Below are 9,928 nucleotides of genomic sequence, written 5' to 3'. Positions count from 1 at the left end.
TTGATTGTGATGTTCATTCAGTGAAAAGGGGTGAGAGAGGGAGAGAGGGAGAGAAAAAGAAATAGAGAGGGAACGGAGAGAAAAGGCCTGGAGCGCTGCTCGGGAGCAGGAGGAAGTATGGTTGCCATGACATCTATGTCATGATGTAAGAGTATGTTTAACCCAGGCAAGATAGAGAGACAACAAGACGAAGACAGCCATTTTGAAAGCTGGAAAGGGCATGTTCTTGTACGTGTCTGTGAGTTTGTGATTTAATCGTGAAAGGCTAAACCAGTCTCATATGGCTACACTTAAGATAAGCCATCCAATATTCTAAAATAGGTAGGCTAAGTATTCTTGGTGACAATACAACACAAAAAATTGTGAAAGTCTACACAACCCTCGCACAATTTAAAATTAAATCTTCAAAGGGATTAAAGATGAAATGCAGCCTCAGAATATGAGGTCTCCAGTTTGCACAAAGTACAGTGTATTGTTTTTTATGTGTTATTTAACAACTTACATTGTTACCCCAGGTAATCTTAGGATTTATTACATACAGTCGGGAGGAACTATTGGATATGAGAGCAACGTCAACTCACCAACATTATGACCAGGAATACGACTTTCCCAAAGCGGATCCTCTGTTTTGCCCACCACCCAGGACAATGGATCGGATCCCAGCCGACGATCCAAAACAACGACGCTGTAGAAGGGGCAGACGGAGCAGTCCTCTGGTCAGACTCCGTAGACGGAAACATCGCGCACTGCTCCCGAGCATACTACTCGCCAATGTCCAGTCTCTTGACAACAAGGTAGACGAAATCCGTGCAAGGGTAGCCTTCCAGAGAGACATCGGAGACTGTAACGTTCTTTGTTTCACGGAAACATGGCTCACTCGAGACACGCTATCGGAGTCGGAACAGCCAGCTGGTTTCTTCACGCATCGCGCCGACAGAAACAATCTTTCTAGTAAGAAGAAGGGCGGGGGTGTATGCCTTATGATTAACGAGAGGTGGTGTGATCATAACAACATACAGGAACTCAAGTCCTTCTGTTCACCTGACTTAGAATTCCTCACAATCAAATGCCTACAGCATTATCTACCTAGAGAAATCTCCTTGACTATAATCACAGCCGCATATATTCCTCCCAAGTAGACACATCGATGGCCCTGAACGAACTTCATTTAACTCTATGTAAACTGAAAACCACATATCCTGAGGCTGCATTCATTGTAGCTGGGGATTTTAACAAGGCTAATCTGAAAACAAGGCTCCCTAAATTCTATCAGCATATCAATTGCGCAACCAGGGCTGGCAAAACCCTAGATCATTGTAATTCTAAATTCCGCGAAGCATATAAGGCCCTCCCCTGCCCTCCTTTCGGAAAAGCTGACAAACGACTCCATTTGGTTGCTTCCAGCCTATAGACATAAACTAAAACCGGAAGCTCCCTCGCTCAGGTCTGTTCAATGCTGGTCCGACCAATCTGATTCCACGCTTCAAGATTGCTTCGATCACGTGGACTGGGATATGTTCCGCATTGCGGCGAACAACAACGATGATGAATACGCTGATTCGGTGAGCGGGTTTATTAGCAAGTGGATCGGCGATGTCGTACCCAGAGCATCTATTAAAAACATTCCCAAACCAGAAACCGTGGATGTGGAACCTGGCAGTGGAACCTGGCAGCATTCGCGCAAAACTGAAAGCGCGAACCACTGCTTTTAATCTGGGCAAGGTGACCGGAAACATGACCGAATACAAAGAGTGTAGCTATTCCCTCCGCAAGGCAATCAAACAAGCTAAGCGTCAGTATAGAGACAAAGTAGAGTCACAATTTCTTATTATTATTATTTTTTTTTTGAATTTTACCCCTTTTTCTCCCCAATTTCGTGGTATCCAATTGTTGAAGTAGCTACTATCTTGTCTCATCGCTACAACTCCCGTACGGGCTCGGGAGAGACGAAGGTTGAAAGTCATGCGTCCTCCGATACACAACCCAACCAAGCCGCACTGCTTCTTAACACAGCACGCATCCAACCCGGAAGCCAGCCGCACCAATGCGCCGGAGGAAACACCGTGCACCTGGCCACCTTGGTTAGCGCACACTGCGCCCAGCCCGCCACAGGAGTCGCTGGTGCGCTATGAGACAAGGACACCCCTACCAACCAAGCCCTCCCTAACCCGGGCGACGCTAGGCCAATTGTGCGTCGCCCCACGGACCTCCCGGTCACAGCCGGTTACGACAGAGCCTGGGCGCGAACCCAGGGACTCTGATGGCACAGCTGGCGCTGCAGTACAGCGCCCTTAACCACTGCGCCACCCGGGAGGCCCCGTAGAGTCACAATTCAACGGCTCAGACACGAGAGGTATGTGGCAGGGTCTACAGTCAATCACAAACTATAAAAGGAAAACCACCCCCGTCGCGGAACAGGATGTCTTACTCCCAGAAGGACTAAAAAACCTTCTTTGCTCGCTTGAAGGTTCTTTGCCACTGACATGGCCCTCTACCAAAACCAGTGTACAACCTTCACTGCAGCCGACGTGAGCAAAACATTTAAAGGTATCAACCCTCGCAAGGCTGCAGGCCCAGACGTCATCCCCAGCCGCGTCCTCAGAGCATGTGCAGACCAGCTGGCTTGTGTGTTTACGGACATATTCAATCAATCCTTACTCCAGTCTGCTGTCCCCACATGCTTCAAGAGGGCCACCATTGTTCCTGTTCGCAAGAAAGCTAAGGTAACTGAGCTAAATGTCTATTGCCCCGTAGCACTCACTTCCATCATCATGAAGTTTCTTGAGAGACTAGTCAAGGACCATATCACCTCCATCCAACCTGACACCCTAGGCCCACTCCAATGTGCTTACTTCCCCAATAGGTCCACAGACGATGCAATCACAAATACACCGCACACTGCCCTAACCCATCTGGACAAGAGGAGTACCTATGTGACAATGCTGTTCACCGACTACAGCTCAGCATTTAACACCATAGTACCCTCCAACGTCTTCATCAAGCTCGAGACCCTGGGTCTCGACTCTACCCTGTGCAACTGGGTCCTTGACTTCCTTCCGCAGGTGGTGAGGGCAGGTAACAACATCTCCACCCCGCTGATCTTCAACACTGGGGCCCCACACGTTCTCAGCCCTCTCCTGGACTCCCTGTTCACCCACGACTGCGTGGCCATGCACTCCTCCAACTCAATCATCAAGTTTGCAGACGACACTACAGTGGTAAGCTTGATTACCAACAACAACGAGGGAGGAAGTGAGAGCCCTCAGAGTGTGGTGTCAGGAAAATAACCTCACACTCAATGTCAACAAAACAAAGGAGATGATCATGGACTTCAGGAAACAGCAGAGGGAGCACCCCCCTATCCACATCAACAGGACAGTAGTGGAGAGGGTAGAAAGTTTTAAGTTCCTCAGCGTACACATCACGGACAAACTGTAATGGTCCACCCACACAGACAGCGTGGTGAAGAAGGCGCAGCAGCGCCTCTTCAACCTCAGGAGGCTGAAGGAATTTGTCTTGTCACCAAAAACACTCACAAACTTTTACAGAGGCACAATCGAGAGCATCCTGTCGGGCTGTATCACCGCCTGGTACGGCAACTGCTCCGCCCATAAACGTAAGGCTCTCCAGAGGGTAGTGAGGTCTGCACAACGCATCACCGGTGGAAAACTACCTGCCCTCCAGGACACCTACACCACAATGATGTGACAGGAAGGCCAAAAAGAGCATCAAGGACAACAACCACCCGAGCCACTGCCTGTTCACCCCGCTATCATCCAGAAGGTGAGGTCAGTACAGGTGCATCAAAGCAGGGGCCGAGAGACTGAAAAACAGCCATCACTAACATTGAGTGGCTGCTGCCAACATACTGACTCAAGTTCAGCCACTTTAATATTGGAAGAATTGATGTAATAAATGTATCACTTGCCACTTTAAACAATGCCACTTCATATAATGTTTACATACCCTACATTACTCATCTCATATGTATACTGAACTCTATACCATCTACTGCATCTTGCCATCTCGATGTAATGTATCACTAGCCACTTTTAACAATGCCACTTCATATAATGTTTACCTACCCTACATTACTCTTCTCAAATGTATATACTGTATTCTATACCATCTACTGCATCTTGCCATCTTGATGTAATGTATCACTAGCCACTTTAAACAATGCCACTTTTATATGTTTACATACCCTACATTACTCATATCATATGTATATACTGCATTCTATACCATCTACTGCATCTTGCCTATGCTGTTCTATACCATCACTCATTCATATATTTTTTAATGTACATATTCTTTTTCATTATTTTACACTTGTAAGGTAAGGTAATTGTTGTGAAATTGTTAGGTTAGATTACTCGTTGGTTATTACTGCATTGTCAGAACTAGAAGCAAAAGCATTTCACTACACTCGCATTAACATCTGCTAACCATGTGTATGTGACAAATACAATTTGATTTGATTTGATTTGTAGTTCCTTGAGAGCTGTCACGGTGGCGGCTTGGGTGTGGGGGGATATACACATCAGAGACGATGACCGAAGAAAATTCTCTCGGGAGGTAATGCGGTTGACATTTTATGGTGAGTCAAAAGGACTTGAGTTCCTGTACTTTACCACAATCACAAAATGAGTTGTTAATCATGAAACAAGGGAGTTCTTTCTTCCTATCTGCACGATGGACAGAGAACCCCGCTTTGGACTTCTGAAGCTTTTTTTCCATTTTCTCTTTGAAATTATAAAACAAAAATCAAAACATTGTTATCTGAGCTGAAGTATTTCTCATATTCTTCTGTGCATCAGTATTAAAACTATGGGCAGGTGGGATGGTAGCATCCAGTGAAATTGCAGAGTGCGAAATTCAAAGTATAGAAATACTCATAATAAACATTCGTAAATCGTTTTGTTCAGTAATCCACTGGCTCAAAGGCGGTCACAACAGGCAGACGAATAGATCCAAATAGTACCAGTAAAGTTCGTTGAAACATGTCATGTTTTTTTATTAATCCTCTATTGTCTATTGTCTTTATAATCAATAATATTTCAACCGGACAATAGCGTATTCAATACAAAGGAAAAAGAACAGAGGGCTCGCTCCCGGTCGTGCGAACAAAAATCTCTGGTTCATTCAACCGACCACTCAGATAATGTTGTCATTCTTACTCATTATAAAGCATAAAAGCCTGAAACAATGTCTAAAGACTGTTGACATCTAGTGGAAGCCATAGGAACTGCAACCTAGGTCCCATTCATTTATATTGTGGATAGTCTTTCAATGGAAAAACACTCAATTCATAAGAATGCCACTTTCTGGATGGATTTTCCTCAGGTTTTCGCCTGCCATATCAATTATGTTATACTCACAGACATTATTTTAACAGTTTCGGAAACTTTCGAGAGTTTTCTATCCAATACTACCATGCATATGCATATCCTAGCTTCTGGGCCTGAATAACAAGCAGTTTACAATGGGCACAGCATTCATCCAAAATTAAAATACTGCCCCCTACCCAAGAGAGGTTAACTGTGATTCATCAATCAGTCAATCAACTGTATTTCAAGCCCTTTTTACATCAGCAGATGTCACAAAGTGCTATACAGAAATCCAGCCTAAAACCCCAAACAGCAAGCAATGCAGATGTAGAAGCACTGTGGCTAGGGAATCTCCCTAAAAAAGGCACAAACTTAGGCAGAAACCTTGAGAGGAACCAGGCTCTTAGGGGTGGCTAAATTGAGAATATATAAGAGTACATAGCCATTAACCCTTTGATGTGTACAATCACGTATTTGTGATCATTGTTGAGTGGTCCCTGCAGCGTACGATTTCAAATACGTGATTGGAACAGTAGCAACAGAACGAATTACGCAACAAACGTGTCTAAACACCATTGTCGTCTGAACAGTATCTAAATATTTTTTGGTACTGATGGAAAATAAAGGTCTTAAACTTTATTTTTCAAATTGACCTTTTATTGTAAAAGATAAATGGGAACTTCATCCAAGCATCACACGGAACACATCCACAGCCAAACTCATTCCATAAACCAGTCTAAATAACAGGTTGCTCTGACAAAAAAACAAAACACAAGTTAAACACCTAACAGCTAGACTAGTTTACAATGTACCACTTCTCTGGTGAGCACAAGAGACTTCTCTCAGCCAAATTCTTTATGATGGCAGCCATGTTTGTTGACGTTTGACAAGCGAAAACTTCCTAATACCAGAATGCCATTCACCATAAAACACAAATAAACACAGTCATAGATGGCTGCGCTCATTGTCTGAAAGATATTAACCTAGTTTAGACACTTTTCAGCTTATTACAAATTGTGGATATACTTGTTACAGTGTATACAAGAACCAAAGCACATGACTTGACAAGTCGTTTACAGTTTTTGACAAACACAAAATAAATAAAATGTTTTCACCTCACAGTTCATCACATCAAACACAAGCCTACTGCCTAATCTAACCGAAGCGCAAAAGTTAAACAATGATGAAACCATTTTAGGGGGTCTGTGGGGGGGTTCATTTAATTTGTGTTTTTTTAAAGTTTGTGGGGTGTAGAAATGGGGGAAGGTATCTTTGGGGGGATATGATGCAGGAAATACTATTATGATTGGGGATTTATCAATAAATGGGGGGCTAACACAAGAGAAGGAACAAATAATACAAATTAACCCCCTGGAAAGGGGGGTCTGAGCTGGCAACCCTGAGATACTAACGTTACAATCTGATGCCGCATTCAAGAGAACTGGGAACTCATTAAAAAAATGTTTGAATGGTCATCCAATTCGGAATTCTAACTCGGGAACTCTGGCCTCTTTCTAGAGCTCTGACTTTCCGACCTGAAGATCATTGCCGTCATGATTTTAACCAGTATTTTTCAGAGTGCACAGTGGTTTTGAAAACACCATAAGTTAGTCAAGTGAACTATCCCTTGTTATAGCATCTTTGGTCTGACAGACGCTAACGTGACAAACAGAATGCATTGTATGTTGTCAACAAACATGGCGCCACAAATAGCTTAGCATTAACTTATCAGTTCACCATTCAAGTATTTTAAACACATCATATGTGTCTATTACAAACTATGCAATAATCAGAATGTATTATTTGTAACCAGTACTTGAAAAGTTGTTAATAAAACTGTAAATACAATACAATCCATACATACATGTGGTGTGCTACAGCACAGTGACAACACGATATACAGAAAATAAGCCACTTACTCCAATTTGTAAGACAAACAACGATGATGGCCATGTGGGCGCCAGCCAGAAAATGTGCTGGGGAAAACGTTTGTGCAAGACCTGTTCTGACTAAAGATGTGCAATGTCGTCATACTTGATCTGGAGAAACACTCGGGAAGGGCTCACGTTAAAGAGAGAGGTTTGTCCGCTCAGTAAAGCCTCAAACATAAATTGTCTGCAAGAGTGAAATGGGCTACTTCTTATGCGAAACACATCTCAATTCAAACTGTTGTTAGAAAATAATTTGAAACATTTTAATTTATCACCTAATTTTACCAGGTAAATTGACGGAGAACAAATTCTTATTTACAGCAACAACCTGGGGAATAGTTACAGGGGAGAGGAATGAGCCCATTGTAAGCTGGTGATGATTAAGTGAACATGATTGTATGAGAGCCATATTGGGAATTTAGCCAGGACACCAGGGTTAACATCCATACTCTTACTATAAGTGCCATGGGATCTTTTAGTGACCACAGAGAGTCAGGAAACCCATTTAATATCCCAGCCAATATGAAATGGAATATTTTTTTGGGACCAGAGGAAAGGGTGCTTCCTACTGGTCATCCAACACCACTTCCAGCCGAATCTGGTCTCCCATTCATGGACTGACCATGACCAACCCTGCTTAGCTTCAAAATCAAGCCAGCAGTGAGATGCAGGGTGGTATGCTGCTGACATAACATAGCCTACTGATAATTATCAGGTAGTGTGCTTTGGTTTGAGGGCAGTGCGGGTAACTGTCCTGTTGCATAACAATCACATTTTGGAACAGTGAGATTATTCTGACATGAATAAACTCATGCAGGGGCAACGGATCTCTTTGTTTCTTGGGACCTAGAATCTAGCATCTTTTTTGTCCGGGTTTAAAAGTAGAGCATTTGCCTCCATCCACTTCCTTATGTCTGAAACACAGGCTTGTGGGGTAGGCAATTTTGGGGATTCACCATCTTTCATCAAAATGTACAGCTGTGTGTCGTCCGCATAGCAGTGAAAGTTTACATTGTGTTTCCGAATGACATCACCCAGAAGTAGAATATATAGTGAAAACAATAGTGGTCCTAAAATGGAACCTTGAGGAGCACCGAAACGTACAATTCATTTGTCAGAGGTTAAACCATCCACAGAGACAAACTGATATATTTCTGACAAATAAGATCTAAACCAGGTAAGAACTCTTACATGTAGACCAATTTGAGTTTCCAATCTCTCCAAAAGAATGTGATAGTCGATGATGTCAAAAGCAGCACTAAGGTCTAGGAGCACGAGGACAGATGCAGTGCTTTGGTCTGACACCATTAAAAGGTAATTTACCACCTTCATGAGTGCAGTCTCGGTGCTATTATGGGGTCCAAAACCAGACTGAAACATTTTATATACATTATTTGTCTTCAACAGCTTTATCAACAAAATGTGAGAGGAATGTGATTTTCAATATAGTTTTTTAAATATTTTCCGGAACAAGATTAGGCTTTTTCAAGTGAGGCTTTTTTACTGCCACTTTTAGTGAGTTTGGTACACATCCTAACAATAGGGAGCCATTTACTATGTTCAACATAGAAGGGCCAAGCATAGAAAGTAGCTCTTTCAGTAGTTTAGTTGGAATAGGGTCCAGTATGCAACTTGAAGGTTTAGAGTCGATTACTATTTTCATGAACATGTCAAGACATATGGGATTAAACAACTTGAGTGTCTTTATTGATTCTAGGTCCTGGCAGTTCTGTGCAGACTCAGTACAACTGAGCATTGGAGATATACGCAGATTCAAAGAAAAGTCTGTAATTTGCTTTCTAATGATCATCAAACATGTTCATGAATTCATCACTTCATCAACATTATTATTTGTCACTGGAAAATGTAGAGGAATGACTTGGCATGATGTATTGGTGGTGATTTATGCAAAATACAGTATATTATATCACTCTTTAGAATAGGAGACCATACCGTCCATGCCTGGGTAAAATAGAGAGCATTCTTAGAGTGTCATACTAACCAATGCGCTGATGTTAAAGTTAATGCCTTGTAGATCTGAATCTATGGACTGAGTTCCTCTTGGTCTCCTCACAGCACATGTTTTCTGCCAACCTGGTTGCTCTTCACGTGGTTGATAATGGTCTCAAACTCATGCTCCAGACAGTTGGCATTGACCTGGGCCACCACCTCTCGATGGTGTCCCTTCCCATCTTCGTCTGTAATGTAACGGGACATCCCCAGCAATGTTCCACAGAACTCATAGAGCTCTACTGTCAGGAGCCCATAGGGGATGTCATGGTGGGAAAGGTGGGAAACCTCGTGGATGAGGGTGCCTGGTTTGGAATCCAGGCACAGGTAATCTGGTGCCATCCAGAATACCTGGAACAAAAATACCAAGTTGTTCCCATATTTGGGACAGACATAGGCGAACGTCTCACCCTCCTCAGGGTCTGAGTCCTCTCTGAAGCTGAGCTCCACTATCTTCTGCAGAAGGTCCCTGAGGAGGGACTCTGTGACCACCCCTCATCACTGTCAAACGCTCCCTAAAACGCTTCTGCGAGCACACCTTTCTAATCGACCTGGCCCAGGTATCCTGGAAGGATATTGACCTCATCCCGTCAGTCAAGGATGCCTGGTCATTCTTTAAAAGTAATTTCCTCGCCATCTTAAATAAGCATGCCCCTT

This window comes from Oncorhynchus mykiss, chromosome 1 (genome assembly GCF_013265735.2).
Source record: "Oncorhynchus mykiss isolate Arlee chromosome 1, USDA_OmykA_1.1, whole genome shotgun sequence".
NCBI classification, from domain to species: Eukaryota; Metazoa; Chordata; class Actinopteri; order Salmoniformes; family Salmonidae; genus Oncorhynchus; species Oncorhynchus mykiss.
This window is presented reverse-complemented; position numbering follows the sequence as displayed.